General features: G+C 45.2%; 1 protein-coding gene across 3 annotated transcripts in view; it reads left to right on the plus strand.

Annotated features, from left to right (window-relative positions):
* LOC119175641 (WW domain-containing adapter protein with coiled-coil) overlaps nucleotides 1–9,439 on the plus strand; it is a 239,138-nt gene extending 229,699 nt beyond the window's left edge. For all 3 annotated transcript variants that reach the window (XM_037426555.2, XM_037426557.2, XM_037426556.2), the window contains one exon: nucleotides 9,094–9,439. The gene's annotated coding sequence lies outside the window, so the exon portion shown is untranslated. The remainder of the gene's footprint in view (nucleotides 1–9,093) is intronic.
* Nucleotides 9,440–17,399: the final 7,960 nt, after the last annotated feature.

The raw sequence follows: 17,399 nt of genomic DNA on the forward strand, positions 1-17,399 counted from the left end.
GTGTGCATCTTGTATATTACTACCATGATGTTGGGATAGCTGTCTCTAACGTAGCCTGCCTTCTCGCGCTTTTTCATATGCATAGATAAATAAAAAATAATTTACACATGCGTACACGAAGCACAGCATGAACACGATAAAAGCAGCACAAACGGCATCACGACAACTCCAGACATGCACTAACATACATAACAGACAAGCACTAACATACACCGGCGCGTGTTAAAAACCCTACAACAAACATGCGTGTTGAAAACCCGGCAACAAGCATTTCTGCCTGCCGGCCAAGGTTGGAAGGCATCGCTGGCACTGGCACTGGCACCTCCTCCCATATGAACGCACACTAGGCCGCACACTAGCCAGTATACAGTAAAACCTCGTTGATATGTTTTACGGAGAAAAAAAAATGCGAAAAATAATTGTAAGTTCCGAGCCCAGCAAAAAATGAGGCTGACAAGTTCATATAGAGGTGTAAGAGAAAGAAAACATTTATTTCTCAGAAAAACATTGCAATTTCCTGCTACTGCCTCTCACCCTTGAACAAGAAAAGCTCATTTTGCACACGTTGCAGACCCTTGTCTGCATTTTCATTGATTTCCCTGCAAAAGAAGCTTTTCAAAGCTTTCAGTCTTGCAAGGGCTTTGGCGAAGTTAGCCAATGGGCGCACGCTTTAGTTCTCGCCAATGTCTTTCGGTGCCTCGTCCCCCACATCCTCCGCTGCGTCGCGCCACACCACCTCCGCGACAACCTCAGCAACACTTTGCAACTCGCAAGTCGGGACGTTGTCGTCTATAGAGGCAAACTCGGTGCAGAGTGCGTCGGCGCGCCGGTGGAGAGGAACTCCTCATCGATGTCGTCATCGATGTCAGACGCGCACGCCACATGGTCGTCTTTGCTGTGCTCTGTATCCTCTTATGCACGATGCTGCCGAAAGCAGCACTTCTTGAAACAACTGCACACTGCCATCAAAGTCAATTCTAGAGGCTCATGCTTGCTTCCAACTCCCCATGGCAAGCTCCACGTGCTTACTTTGTTGCGCCACTGAATACCAAGGCCTTGGTCTCGATATCTTTCCGCTTGACCCCACGGTATTGACAGTAGACACTGGCAGTCCAAGTGTGTCTGCTATGTCGATTCGCTTCCTCTTCGGGTTCCTGTCGACGACCGCAAGGATATTCAGCTTCTCCTTAATCGACAAAAGCTTGAACTTCCTCGACGCCATGCTGACACAACTGTCTCGAATCGCGAACTATGTACACTGAGCAATGTGCAAGCCTCGCACAGGGCCCAGCATCGCCTGCATATCCCTAAACCGTTCGGCATTGATGTCAGAGTGGAGAGTGGTCTCCATTGGCTGTGATATCAGTTATGTCTTTCTAGGTGTCCTAAACCAAGTGTGCCATTGGCTGCATTCAAAGTGACGTCGTCCATCTCGTCACTGCCATGGCGCAGAGCACGCTTGCTGTAGAAAGACTCCACATAAGTTGGCCATGGACAACTATCGCAGAGTGTAAACAGTGTAAACGTGCGAGAGCTCATCTTCGCTGGGCCGATAGTGGAGTACGGTTATGAAAACAGGCTCGGGAAGCCGAGTGCCGGCAGCAGCAATGCCAACCCTAGGAATTTATCCCTAGATCTATGGATTTTAAAATCCTTCAGGGATTTGGTTTCTTTTTTTGTTGAATCTAGGGATTTTTGTAAGACTCTGGAATTGGCATTATGCGGTCTGATTAGAGGCATTATTAAGTGATCACGCTCTTTCAACTAGAAGCGCTGTAAAAACTGACAATATAGGCGAACTGATGTGTTTTTTTTTTTTTTTTTGTAATTTAAGGTCCTTAGTCTTGGTATTCAGTCTTGGTATTATGAGGACCATATGAAAGGGATAGCAGTTTTGTAAGGCGAGATTATTATAGTCTGAATTCCTAGGAAAATTAAACTCTCTAGTTGTAAATGTTAAGCAGGCATATCATTAGCTTCCTGAGTGATTGCACTGTGCAACTAAGATAAATTTTGTCTTTGTGACAAAATGTGAAACACGTGTTAATATTACGCTCACTGCGTTCCTTTGCTGAGCAATGTCTCCATTTGAAATATCCAGGAATATTATAGGAGAACAGAGAAAAAGTAGGACTGAATATTTGGTAAGGTGGTAAGTACGAGTTTAATATAGCAGAAATGGTGTGATCAAAAGAAACAAGAAGGCTGTTCGGGCGTTTCAGTCTTTCCGTCATACTATTTACATGAGAGCGAAAAAGTGACGAATAGATTCAGATCAAAAGTACGGAGGAAAAATACATAGCTATCAGCAATAGGGCGCTCACTCACATCTACTGAAAATTTTGCAACATTGATTGCAAATATGGAAAATTAATAATCGACCACCAGCTGTTGCCCCTCCTCGGATGCTGACTCACAGGTCATGGGATCAAATCCCTGTGGCAGAGGCGGCTGCATTTTCGATGCAGGCAGAAATGCTGTAGGCCCGTGTGCTCAGATTTGGGTACACATTAAAGAACCCCAGGTGGTCGAAATTTCTGGGACCCTCCACTATGGCATCTTTCATAATCTTATTGTGGTTTTGGGACGTTAAACCCCACATATCAATCAATCAATCCACCAGCTGTTACGCTGCAAGTACAAGAAAGGCTTGCGGTTGACTCGAATGATCACATCTAAGTCAGAAACTCTCTATGGTCATAGTAACTCTCTGTGGTGGCTGCATTTGGAAAGGAGGGAAGCATGTTTTCTAGTAGTGTATATTTAATTAGCCCTACTTAGTATGTCTTTGGTTTTGCAGTTGTAGCAGGGGGTGGAAACACCCTATACCTCCTCTGTATTCGCTCTCGCATGATGATACGCAGTGGCAGCGCTGCTTTTACGGGGTTCGTACTGGTCCTTGAAATCTTTAAAAAACCCTTATATTTGAAAAATGCATTTTCATGGCCCTTGAAAGTCCTGGAATTTTCTGCCATCCTTGAAAATTCTTGCATTTCCTGAGCAGTGCACTCTCATATTGACATCACGACCTCCTAAATGTGGTACATCGGCGTGTCAACCTGTCAAACTCCCCATTTCTAAAGCAGTAATGCGGCGCGGGTCCCATTTTGCAAAAGTGCAAGTGAAAAAAAAGTTTGTGGCGAGGGTGAAGCAGCGAATGTGATAGCAAGAAATTTGAATGTCACACGAAGAAGGGCAAGCAAACAAAGAAGGGTGCTAGAAAGAAACACACATGTATGCATAGTGTAAATTAACCACTGTCACAGTTGTTACTTCTTGGTTGTTAAGCAACAAGCTGCGAGTGTCAACTGTGCACAAGTCGACACTCTTGATGGGGTGGTGCCATCAAATTTCATGGCAAGCGCCGTGCGAGTTTAAGAATAAATTTTAAGTCACTTCCCAAGTGTACCTAGGCCCATTGTGAGTGCATCCAACACTGACGTAGCTCTATAGGAAGGGCAACGAAAGTTCTAGGGACTTCACGCCAGATTTGTAGTCAGCTGAGTGACCTCCGGACATCTGCCCCGTACATACTGGCAAAGTATCGCAGTTGCTGCAGGTAGTGGCATGTTTGTTTTGCAGCTGCTTGTGTGGCGCATGTGTATGAGAGCTGACAATACTTGGCATAACGCAAGCAAAGCTTTGTGATCACGTGACTAAGACAGCTACACTGCTTAGTACCTGCCCAACTCGGTCGCCACAAACAGAAACTGAAAATTATCTATATCAAAAAGGCGACAAATTATATAACGAGAATAAATGAATCTTGGTGCGTGTGTCGTGCTTATTGGAGCTATAATTAAAGCTCGCAGCAAAGAGCGTGCAGCTTCGGTCTTCAATGATGGGGTTCAACACATGAGCGTCGAAGCCCATTAGCACGTAACTTTCCGACATGGCATCGTGCCCTCTCCCTATGAAGAGTGTGGGGGGCGGTGCGAGAAGTTATCAAGACTCTTTTTTATATAATTGCGATATTCATATATTTATTGTAAGTGCAATAAAACTGGTCATTTTTGAAAATTTTAGAGTGAAAAATTCCAACTTAGCGTGCCGCTTTGAGTCCTTGAAAAACTTTCAGCAGGCCCTGAAAAGTCCTTGAATATCCTTGAATTTGCACTTTGGAAACCTGTACGAACCCTGTTTTATCACTGGCAGTTGCCGGGCATCCTATTAAAAAAAGTCACGAACAGAAAATTTATTTCATGGCGTCACTGCTCAGGTCATCAAATAGAGGGAAAGGACGAAAAATGAGAGGAGGGTTGCTGCAAAAGCCCTCCTTTCCTACTTCGCATGCAAGCGCTCATGCGCTCGTGCCTTCTTTCAGGTCCACTGGCCACTTGGTGCGGCCACTCATACAATTTTGTTAATGTTTTTTTTTTTATTTTTTTCATGTGTTTTGAAGAGGCGAAAGTTAAGCGGATGAATTTCTTAGTAAGACGAAAGTTGATATGCGCAAATGAAATGAAGTTTTTTATTGCACGTTTTGTACAAAAACAGACATACATGTAGTGTGAAAGTGTCAATCAATAAAAGCAGCTTTAACTTACAACTGACATTCGCGCGTAATGAGCAAACATTGAACCCAGAATATCTGAACCAATGCAAAAACTATTAACAACCGCGAGTTGAACACGTCGTATTTGACGCAATCACGTTTGTTCTTATGGCGCGCATAGTTTTCTTATAGAACTTGACTACCAAACAAAACTGAAGTTCAGAGACATGGAGAGAGAAAGAACATCACTGAAAACAGTGTTTCTGCAGGCTGACTTGGAACTAGTTTGGGCAACAGCATTGCTTTGATGAAGAAAAGTTCACTTGTCAGAATGTTAGCTCAATTGGCATTCTCTGTAATAAATATTAGAAGCATTTGGTCCATCACTTGTATTTGAATGGCAGTATTAGAAGTAAACACTCACAAATTTTCAAGCCACAGGTACAAGAATTTCACGAGAAGGAAGTAGCCTAACAGCGCTCATTTAGTACACATACATGCAAAAAAGAATATTATGCCTTTAGGGCAAGTCTATGTTGCAGTAAAAAAAAATAAGGCAGCCTATAATTATTTGACACCATTTGAACTACACGCCAAAAATTAAAAAAAGCTAAAAACTGAAAAGCTAAAACTATGTAGTCAAGCCAACTCAAATTGAAGCCTTTCAATAAACGCATTTTTCCGACAGCAGCTTGGCTTGACTTATTAGTCAAGCGACACTGCACTTCTGTCAGTCCGGCCAGGCTTGCAGAAAACTGGGTTTACTCATGTACTCATGCAAAATCAATACCTGCTCAAATAATGGGTCCAAATTCTTGTGCTCATTCGTTGCCTTGAAAACGTTGAGAAACCTTTGCAAATTTAGAAATCCCCGGGCTAGCACACTGCACCGCAGCGGAAAACTTGTGTTACCCGATCAAGCCATCTCTGACGAATGCATGTTTGACTTGTTCGGTGTAGCTCACTGTGGTTTCCATTCTGTGCCCGCCACAACTTGCTGCCTTTATCTTTCCCGTAGTTGCCGCGCTTCCACCGAGCGAGATAACTGAGCGCGATCCAACTTCTACTATCGCTGAGCGAGGGGTGAGAAGGAGCGGAGGCAAGCACTATGAACTCAAGTCTATCACTTCCCGCGCTTCGCCTGTTTTAAAATTAACAAATGGAATAAGAAAAGATATATAAACAAAGGAGAAGCTCTTTACAGTTCTTTACAAAACTTGTGAAAGCCAATAAGTACGAACATTCACAACAATCTCACTTAGTTCAACCGGATCTTAGGATGCCCAGCAACTGCTACGAGCGTGCATGTTGCTTGAACCTGAAACTAGCACTGAGTGTCCGGGGCCTGGTGTAGTGTCAGATAGTTAGAAAACTTGTTGTATAACCTGCTAACTTTGTTTTCACTGGGTTTCCTTTTTTTTTCACCTCTCATGCTTGGTCTCCACACTGCAGTACATACTAAATAAAATAAATAAATAAAACAAAAGTGAGCAACACACTAAAGCTGCAGCTTTATGTTTTCACATCGCATGCGCACTTCGCAACTTGACGGGGTACCATACAGTGTGCAGGATTTCTGTCAATATTCCATGTAGTTTCTGTGCAGCGTTTTTTTCACTGAGCAGTCTACATAACCATGGAGTTCTGAGAAATTACTTGGCAACTTTAAATGATAGCGCATTGTTTTGTTATCTTCTTCCTGCATTTTGTTGGCAATGCAGGTCTTTGGACTTTGGACATTTGGAACTATCAACAGATGTCTCATATCTCGATTTTCGTATAAGTACAACTAATTAATTGATCAGCATGTTGTGCACATGCCTTTGAAAAGGACAGTTGTGGTTATAGTGGCACAAATGTTCACAACTTCACTTCATAGACGGTCTGTGCTGTATATCCAGCATATTACCGTATTTACTAGCGTAATCCTCGCACTCGCATAATTCTCGCACCCCCACATCGCCCAACAAAATACGATTTCTTTTTTTCTTCGAGTAATTATCACACCCCCGAAAACTGCCGCAATAATGTCGTCTGCTCGTTCCAGCCACTGATGATGATAGCACGCGTCATCTGGCGCCATCTCTTAACCATGAAGCGTACTAGTGCATGGAGATTTCATCCAATCCAAGTCAAGCCGAAGTGGCCAGTGCGCGTTGCAACGTGTTTTGTATGTTGTGTCGGTAATCTTGTCACATTATGAGGCGATACTGAAGCTACACAGCTGCTTTCAAGTTGAAAGTGATAGATCATGCACTAAACAACGGCAACAGGGCCGCCGGTAGGCCCTTTGGAGTCTACGAGTTTTGTGTTTGCTACTGGTGACGGCAGCTGAAAGCCACCAAGACGCTAGTTATAGCGCAAGAACAAAACGACAACACAGAGACAAGAAGGACCACCAAGACGCTACTTATAGCGCAAGAACAAAACGACAACACAGAGACAAGAAGGGCACGAGCGCTCGTGTCCTTTGTATCCTTCTTGTCTCTGTGTCGTCGATTTGTTCTCGCGCTATAACTATCGTCATGCGATACCAACTTGCCCAAGCTGCCACCAAGACGCGTTGGGCCTGCCGTGTGCCTAAAACATGGATTGATGGTAACTTTTAATTAGTACTTCTTAAAGCTTGCTGTTAGTTCCTGGTGTGAGAATCCCGTTTTGCGGCCACTTCGTTTTCTTTTTCGCTCTGTACGTTTTCGTGGAAAGTTTTTCCCACGTAATTCTCGCACCCCCCAACTTTCCATCGGTTTTCCGGCAAAAAAAGTGTGAGGATTATGCGAGTAAATACGGTAGTACTGCCTGCTGGAATTATGCACATACTGTTTCTTCATGCTTGAAAGGCTATCGTTTAACTCGGAAACCATGGGAGTTCTGCTTGTTAGGTCACCTGTATAAGGAACTAATAGCCACTGAACAATCACTGTTGAGCATGAATTTATTCTAAACAGATCCTTCTGCATTGATCTCAAGTAATTGGAAGCTCTTGATGTACATGCCGGCCAACTTGTTGTAGGGGCATGTAGATAAGTGTCCTGTAATAGCCCTAACGCCATCATGAGAAAAGAACAGTAACAAAGGACTGTGGGTCTGCCTTGAAAGACCACAGCAGCTTTCCAGAGGAGCCATGCAACTGTCCCAAATGACCGAATTGGGGGAATGGCACCTTTGGTTCTGCATTTAATATACGAACTGCTGCAGCATTGGCGGGTGGCATTTGTTTTTAACTGTCCAGCATGTCATCTTTAATTTCTGTGGGGAACCCATAGTAACAGAAAAATATATGTGATTTTTATGTTTCCGTGTTATACCACAGCACACAGCTTCTATATGGCTGTTGTTTTAGGCAACATAATTAGTTTCTGCTTGCATTGAACAAAGTGACTTGTGCATAAAGGTTCGTTTTCGAAGGTGAATTGAGCTGTGGAACAGTTTTTCAGGGAACTCTCTCGTTTCGCGTCAACACTTTCAGGCGCCACCTATGAAGAATTGTCTGCAAATGTGTCAAATCGTTACGTTAGCAAGGCACTCAATAGTCTATTTCAACAAAAATAATGTCATAATATGTTAATTTATGTATGCTATAATAGTAACTATCCAAAAAACTGTGGGCAGGAGAAGATGCAAGCTTGCAATGAAAAATCTGCAAACAAGGGTTGTGTCGAGCTGATGTTTTGACAAGCAGACTAATCTTCCTCTAGCCTAGAACAGAACGAGGTTTGAACAAGCAGACTTGTCTTCCTCAAGGCTGGAACAGAACACTTCTGTTATAGACTTGAGGAAGACAAGTCTGCTTGTCGGAAACGTGGGCTTGACACACAACCCCTGTTTACAGATTTTTCATATTAGTAATAGCTGGTAATTCTAATTAAGTTACGAATTATTTGTTTGTCCTTACGTCATTGGTGCTCTGTTTTTGCATGAATAGAATAAAATCTCAAGCTAGAAATATAGTACAAGTTCATTTTTAGTTATGTCCATTTCAAGTAAAGAATAATTATACTTTTACATGGCTTGCAGCAAGTCACCAGTCGAACCACTCTTTAAATATGGTATTGCCTTCAGAAAAGTTATGATATGTTGTCACGGGGTCGTGACATGGACGAAAGGTAGCAGGCTGGATGTTCAAATGAAAATGGTTTATTGGATCGAACTTGTGGCCGGTAAACGAAAAGTCAGATTACAGTAACTCAGCGACAACTGACAGCGCCGAACAGAGCGTCAGCCGTCGATCAACTGACAAGCATTGAAGCGGGTCAGCATTCATACACGTGCCGTCAAATGTTCTAGCATTATCGCTAGTGCCCACGTAGGTTCCAGAACAATCTGTAATGTTCGCGAAGTGGGTGTAACAAAATGATCTACTACAGTCCTGAAGCTTCTCGAACAGTGCAGCGGGGTAGTAACACAACGTAGGAATGAACATGATGATATATGGTAGCGCACACAAAGGACTCGGCAAAGGAAGGAATGTGGCAATATACAACAGTGCACTATAAAATGTGGTGTAATAAAAACAGATATAATAATGTAAGAGCTTCAATTCATGTAAATCTTCTCACTTTTTCTTAGTCGCATAAAGTAGATGCTCGTGTTTGCAGGTTTAAGGAACCAAGTTGCCACATGGAGCACCGCCGGCAGGACCCGGCGTCCTGCTGTAGCAGCCTGCCAAGCCTCTTTTTTACACAGTGCCCGGTTTCAAGCAGCGCACTCTTCCCGACCTGTCCTGCGGTCGGCATGCTTGCCATTTTGCCGACTTTTGTACATAACGCACTTGACGGGAGACAAAAGTTTTCAAATAGAGATGAGCCTCGTGGCTGTATGCACGGTGAATGGCCACTCAGTGATGCAAAGAGTGGACGTGCATAGCCTTCCGTGTGCCTTGCACGCTTGTGAGTGTTTTGGTAAGTTTGACTAAAGGCTGGTGCATCTGTCTGGCTGCCACAACATGCGTGTTGTACATATAATGCGCAACCCCGGTCATGCTTGACCATTCTCCTGGGTTTCTTTTGTTTTCTTTGTTGTATATTTCAATAGCATTTTGAAAAGGGGTTTCAGCTCTTGGCTGAAAGAAGCAGTTGCAGTGTACATAACATCTCTGTCTTTGCTCTGTGTGTTTTTTCATCACTGCGCATTGGGGTAACTGTACTACATGGTTTTTCATACTAGAGTTATGCGGTCGAAGGAATGGACTTTTAATAAACTGATGTGTGCAATGCTTTCTCAACTCCTTGAGCTGTGTAGGATGCCCTGCGTTGGCAACTTAAAAACATCTTTGCAAGTTCCGTGCAGCCGGGCCCAACACTCTGCACACTTTGTTGATGGGCCCCATTATTGTTGAGCCTGAAGCTGTGTTGTGTGTGCACTGGCCATTAAAAGCTTTAGGTTTCTGCACTACTGTTGGGCCTCTCTTGTTGGATGGCTTGATGACAACTCTCAAGAAATGCCCACTGGTGGTGCTGCCATTTTGTGCTAATGGAATTCAAAGCATCCTTATTTTTCTGCTCTTCACACATATTTCTTTTTCTGTCCTCGTTATAAAATTATACAATTCTTCAAAAGGAGTGTAATAAACCGAGTTTGTTGCGCAGCTTTGTGTCAAACTCGCTTGGCTTGTGTGGTGCCAGCATGACATAGCACAGTGTCAGTGAATGCTGTGCCTGCCATCCTACAGTGATTAGTAGGACAGTAAAAGCACAAATTGCCCCGTATTGAACCCTTCCGTGTTTCATTAGTTGTATAGTTTTACAGGCTTTCTGATTTTTGTGAAATGCTGCTTACAGGGAATTCAATTTCTTTCCATTTCTAGCATTGACTGCACAAATTGTGAACACCCTGTGGTGAATACACTGAGCCAAGAAGCACCCACTAATATTGTTGTGCTTTAGTGTGGAGAATTTCTACTTGAAATCGATAGTTGGACGGAAATCTCTCTGGTCAGAAAGAGGTATGAATGCAACTAGAAAAACGCACTGACCGGAAAAAAAAAACACGTTCGGCCCCCGTTCTTAAGGGAACCTGAAATACTTTTTCGAGTAACCATGGAATGGATTGACTGAAAGAGAATATTGCCTCATGAATTCGACGCCGCAAAAAATTTTAAGAATCCGTCCAGTACGAGCGGAATTATCGGCACCATGCAGTCAAGTTACAGTGGCTAGAACAGGAAAGTGTGATGAGCGGCAAGCGGCGCCTACGGAGCGCACTGAAGCCTCCGAGGAGGAGCCGCGTGGGGGTGAGCGCAGTCGTTTATACATTGTTTAAAGGTTTCCGACAGTTTCGTCAAGTGCTTTTTTTTTTTTTTTTTGCGGTAGTACCAGTGCTTTTGTATGCACTCTCATGGCGCGAAAACGAAGTCACTGCTTCGTCCCGAGCTGCACTACAGGTTACAAGTCGAATGTAAACATTCGACAGAAGTCTGTCTGGTTGGTTATGAAACTGGGAGATGTTTTAGACTCCAAAAAAAGCTTTGAAGAAACTCGACGTTTCGAAACCAACTTGGTTCCTTCCTCAGGGGTGACTGCGTAGGCTACGCAGCAGCGGCGTCTTCAAAGCACTCGCGGGGTGGATAATGACCCCACCTCTCTCTCTCTCGTCTCGTCGTGAAGCGCAGTCCATGTCTATATACTGGGGGAAGGGTTCCGAGGGAGCGGTTGATGTTATGGGCTGTCCTCTGTGCCACGACTCGAGTAACAACCTTCTCCTCCAGTTCGGCTCGCTTTCAAGGATGGCCGTCGCTTCGAAATTGATCTGGTGATCCAACGTCTCGGCATGTTCGGTGGCTGCGCTGCGCTCTTTGTAGAACTACCGCACATCGTTGGCGTGTTGCTCCTGTCGTTCCGGCAGGTTTTTCATCTCGCCGATATACGACAAGGGGCACTCGGCGCACAGAATTTTGTAAACGACACCGGGGGTCCTGTCTATTGTTGGCCGGTTTTTCGGGCGGGGGAGGAGGTGGCCCAGCGTACACCAACGTGCGCGATGCGAACCCCTTCTTTCTTGAAGATCCGCGCTAACATCTCGCTGGTTCTCTGAACGTATCGAACCGGTACGCGTTTCGGGGGGCTGCCAATTAAGGTTGATTGGGGTTTTCGTGTTTGTGTGTGTGTGTGTGTATATATATATAGTTCAAAAAAAATCAAGCATGTAGGAAAAATTGTTTTGTAAAGGACTGACGTTTCGGCCGCGGGACCGGCCTTCGTCAGAGTGATGTGAACATGCGACGGTAACGCAATATAAAAAAGCCAGTAACGTATCATAGCGCTGTTAATGGCTGACAAGCGGTTGTTAAAAGTACGTGGGAAACAGTGCAGTGCGCGTGATAAGACAAGAAAAAAATGAGACTACAAGCGTGCGAAGACGAAACGAATAAAAAATCATTAACAATGAGTAAAAAATTATGAAGCCACATAACGTGTGTATCACTGGCACAAACATCAATACACGTCATAGGTACAACTGCGAGCGAGTTATCGATAAACATAAACGCGGGTATAACATCTTGTCATGATCCGACAACAAAGCTGAAACAGGGATCATGACAGCTGTTGTCGGATCATGACAAGATGTTATACCCGCGTTTATGTTTATCGATAACTTGCTCGCAGTTGTACCTATGACGTGTATTGATGTTTGTGCCAGTGATACACACGTTATGTGGCTTCATAATTTTTTACTCATTGTTAATAATTTTTTATTCGTTTCGTCTTCGCACGCTTGTAATCTCATTTTTTTCTTGTCTTATCACGCGCACTGTTTCCCACGTACTTTTAACAACCGCTTGTCAGCCATTAACAGCGCTATGATACGTTACTGGCCTTTTTATATTGCGTTACCGTCGCATGTTCACATCACTCCGACAAAGGCCGGTCCCGCGGCCGAAACGTCAGTCCTTTACAAAACAATTTTTCCTACGTGCTTGATTTTTTTTTTTTTTTTACTTTTACTTCCGGGTCCTATGTTAGCACTTCATATATATATATATATATAGTCACTTATCCGTGCACAAAGAATATACTAACAGCATTGAATAGTCATTATTAGTGCGACAATCGGGAGGGGTGCAAAGGTTAAAAGGGTGCTGACACCCCCTGTAAAGTTGTTTGCGCCGTGTGGCGCATGTGTCTCGCCCACAAGCCGCATTTCGGGTTACAACTACCGGGCGGTAGGTGGCATGTTCGCCTTGAGCACCACTATCATCATCATGGTTGGTAAAGTGGTAGCGCCGGCGGTGACCCCTGGCGGAAGGCAAGCCTTGGTGGCGGGCGAGAATTGAGCGAGTCTCTTCTGCACGTGGCGGTTGCCACGAACAGTTGTGCGCGAGTCCTCGGTGCGTGGCACCGCGGGCTGCGTGTCGGGGGGCCCTCGTGGTTAGTCAAGCGTTGGCGACGCTGCCTTGGGTGTGTTATTGTGTTTGTCATAGAGTGTATGGTAATATAGACCTCTCCCTGTTTGTAAACAGTGTGACGTCACTGCGGGCATGCCGCCCACCATACCCTCTCTCTGAGCAGGTGCTGGTTGGCAAAAAAGTTTCGCCGGTAGCATTTTTCTGCATAGCAGAGCTGCGTGTCTGCATTCCTTTGACAGAAATTTCTACATTGCTATGTTCTGAAGTCACAGCTTTAGGAAAAAGGGGGTCACGAAAAGGTAGCTGCTCATAGGGTGGAAATTTGTTCGTCCTAGATGAATGGATGGAGAGAGACGCGACTAGCACGCAGTGGGTTTCACCCACGCAGAAGACAGCCATAAAAAACCTTATCTTTTCAAAAGCGAATGTTTTGAATGTACACGGTAACTGGAACTTTGAGAAATATTTACATGGCATGAGTGTAAACTTATTCGATATCCATCGTGGCATGTGTAATGCAGTTCTAAACTAACCCCGCCGCGGTGGTCTAGTGGCTAAGGTACTCGGCTGCTGACCAGCAGGTCGCGGGTTCGATTCCCGGCTGCGGCGGCTGCATTTCCGATGGAGGCGGAAATGTTGTAGGCCCGTGCACTCAGATTTGGGTGCACGTTAAAGAACCCCAGGTGGTCAAAATTTCCGGAGCCCTCCACTACGGCGTCTCTCATAATCAAATGGTGGTTTTGGGACGTTAAACCCCACAAATCAATCAATGCAGTTCTAAACTAGGTACAGAATCGGCGGCAGCATTGTTTGGAGCTGCTGTGCGTGACGTCACGGATAAGATTCCAATTCAATGCGCAAAAGTCTAATCAGAGGTGAATGAAAAAAAAACACGTCTTGCTGGTGTTAGGCTAAGGTTACCATATCCTGTATTGTGAAAATTAAAGCGCAATTCTGGCACTGCATTTCTCAGTAACCCAGTGAAAAATCATCTGATGTAAAGCCCAATAACCTAATAATATGTAATATCTGGCACAGTTACCTTGCTGCATTTGACACCCATAATGTGTTTTGGTCCTTTAGGCTTGATACACACACTTCTAATGCACATTGTCACTTCATAAGGATTGAGCTGTGAAAGTATAAAGTAGATAAGCAACGAAAATTTCCTCTGTTTCCATTTACACATACCAGGTATCCGATAATACGAGCTATAGCCATGGTGAAGTGTATATTGTCACGCGCTAAGAGCTCGAACGAACGTACAAAGGGATGCGACTGTCCAAAATCTCAGAGACAAAGAAGGACGCCAGTTGTTCGTCTTCGTCTTCCTCGTTCACCAGCACAGAACTGACCCACTGTTCACTGGCACAGAACACCAGGTGACATTACTCCTCCTCCCAAGAGAGCATCGACCCGATGCTCAAACAAAAGTGTGCACAGCAGTGGGTCGAAGTAGGTAACATAAGGAAAGATTAAACAAATTAGTGCACGAGAGAAAATGCGTCCTGTGCCCGGCAATCAGAAATAAACGGCATTCACTGTTCACATGAAGAGTTCACTGGCACCAGAAGAAAATTCGCATCAGCGCGTAAAGTATGGTTTTAGGCGGACTACGTGTACAGTCTCTGGGCGTGGTAACCTGCGCTGGGATGATGGCGAGCCTCCGTCTGGAACCACTTCGTAGTTCACGTCGCTCACACGTCTGAGTACTTTGTAAGTTCCAAAGTACTTCCTCAAGAGTTTCTCACTGAGACCTCGCCGCCTAATGGGTGTCCGAACCCAAACTTGGTCACCAGGTTCATAATTAACTTCTCGATGATGGGTGTTGTACCGCCGTGCATCTGCGCACTGTTGAGTTCAGATGTGCACACGGGCCAGTTGACGTGCTTCCTCAGCACGCTGAATGTACTCATTGATGTCGGGGGCTAATTGGTCGAGCTTGTCGATGTCCTCATATGGAATCATGGCGTCCAGCATAGTTCTAACATCTCGACCATAAACGAGCCGGAATGGTGTGAAGCGTGTAGTTTCCTGCGTTGCAGTGTTATACGCAAATGTTACGTACGGCAGGATGTCGTCCCACGTTTCGTGCTGCACATCCACGTACAGAGAGATCATGTCAGCTAGCGTTTTATTTAGCCTTTCTGTTAAACCATTACTCTGAGGGTGATACGCTGTGGTCTTTCGATGGGTTGTGTAACTCAACCTGAAGATATCATCCAAGAGTTTCGCTGTGAATGATGTCCCTCGATCAGTGATGACATGTGACGGGGCGCCATGCCGTAGCACAATTTGATGTATAAAAAAACTGGCAACTTCAGATGCGGTCCCTCGTGGCAACGCTTTCGTCTCAGCGTAACGTGTCAAATAATCGGTTGCGACAATAATCCATTTGTTGCCAGAAGAAGACAAAGGAAACAGGCCTAGAAGGTCCATCCCCACTTGTTCAAACGGTGTACGTGGTGGATCGATCGGTTGTAGATGGCCTGCAGGCTTTAAATGTGGTGTCTTGCGACGCTGGCATTCACGGCATCCCTTCACATTGCGTTTGACACAGGCAGACATTTTAGGCCAGTAGTAGAGTTGTCGCACCCATCCATAGTTCTCGAGTAGCCCAGATGGCCAGATGTGGGCTCGTCGTGGCAAGCTAATAAGACGTCATCGCGGAGGGCTTCAGGCACGACGAGAAGATGAGATCTGTCACCAGCACCGGCGTTCCTTTTGTATAAGACGCCATTTCGTAAGCAAAATGATGGCAACGTTCGCAACATCCGACGAGGAATGGGCGCAGTGCCACCTTCTAAATGATCTATAATCATTCTTAGATTGGCGTCATTTCGTTGATGCGACATCAGATCCGGTCCGCTGACAGTTGCCACGAAGGCGCCGTCCTCTTCTGCGCTAGTACTGGCGGATTGAAGAGGTGCTCGTGATAGCGTGTCGGCGTCTTCGTGCTTTTTGCCTGACTTGTACACGATGGTGACATCAAATTCCTGAAGGCGCAGACTCCATCGTGCTAATCTTCCTGAAGGGTCTCGTAGATTGGTCAACCAGCACAAAGCATGATGGTCAGTCACCACTTTAAATGGTTTTCCATAGAGATATGGCCTAAACTTTGTAATTGCGCAAATGACCGCGAGACATTCTTTCTCTGATGTGGAATAGTTAGATTCTGCGCAAGACAGTGTACGACTTGCGTAGGCTATTACCCGTTCAATGCCATCTTGTCTTTGTACCAAAATAGCTCCAAGACCAATATTGCTGGCATCAGTGCGTACTTCAGTGTCAGCATCTTCATCGAAGTGGCCGAGCACGGGAGGGAAAGAGAGCCGGTGCTGTAGTTCCGCAAAGGCAGTCTGCTGTTTGTCAGCCCAGACAAATGGTGTGTCGTCACGCGTGAGGGGTAATAGTGGCTCCGCAATGTTAGAGAAATTTTCAATAAAGCGCCGGTAATAAGCGCACAGACCCAGAAATCGTCGAAGACTTTTCTTGTCATTTGGAGGTGGAAAAGCGGTGACGGCAGCAGTTTTGTCAGGATCAGGCCGAACACCAACGGCGCTCACGACGTGACCAAGAAACTTTAATTCTTCGTAGCCGAAATGACATTTCTCAGACTTGAGTGTGAGATCGGCCGATCTAATGGCTTCGAGCACATTCCGAAGGCGACGAAGATGCTCGTCAAACGTTTCTGAAAACACAACGACATCATCGAGGTAGACGAGACAGCTTTTCACTTGAGGTCTGCCAGGACGGTGTCCATCATTTGCTGGAATGTGGCTGGAGCGGAACAAAGACCGAAAGTGAGCACTTTTAATTCATAAAGGTCATCCGGCGTTACAAAAGCGGTCTTTTCCCGGTCACGTTCATCGACCTCTATTTGCCAATAACCGGTCTTCAAGTCGACGGACGAAAAATACTTTGCGCGTCGCAGCTTGTCCAGAGAATCATCGACTCTGGGCAACGGGTACACGTCTTTCTTTGTGACATTGTTCAACTTTCTGTAGTCGACACAAAAGCGAAGCGTGCCATCTTTATTTTTCACAAGAACGACTGGTGATGACCAAGGGCTGCTTGAAGGCTGTATCACGCCATCCTGAAGCATTTCCTTAACTTGCGTTTGAATCGCGTGCCGTTTGGTTGGCGAAACACGGTAAGGCTGCTGCCGTATGGGATGCGCGTTGTCGTAGGTGATAATACGGTGTTTTGTTATCGGTGTTTGACGTATCTTTGAAGAACGTGCAAAGCATGTGTGGAACTCCAGCAACAGCTCGCTCAAACGCTGCTTGTTCGCTTCAGAAAGCGTTGGATTGATGTCGACGCTGCGGAAAGGCGCTTCAGCAGTGCCAATGGCCTCGGAAGCAAAACACTCTGTGACATTGGCGACTGGGTCGGCGTAGGCGATGACAGTTCCAGGAAAAAGGTGCCGGTGCTCGTAGCTGAAGTTTGTGACAAAAACGTTGCAGTGATCATCACGAAGGTCGACAAGGCTTCTCGCTACGCAAGCATCCTGAGACAGCAAAAGCGAGTGATTGCTTTCTACGACTGCTTCACCGTGCA

Source organism: Rhipicephalus microplus, chromosome X (genome assembly GCF_043290135.1).
Source record: "Rhipicephalus microplus isolate Deutch F79 chromosome X, USDA_Rmic, whole genome shotgun sequence".
Classification (NCBI taxonomy): Eukaryota; Metazoa; Arthropoda; class Arachnida; order Ixodida; family Ixodidae; genus Rhipicephalus; species Rhipicephalus microplus.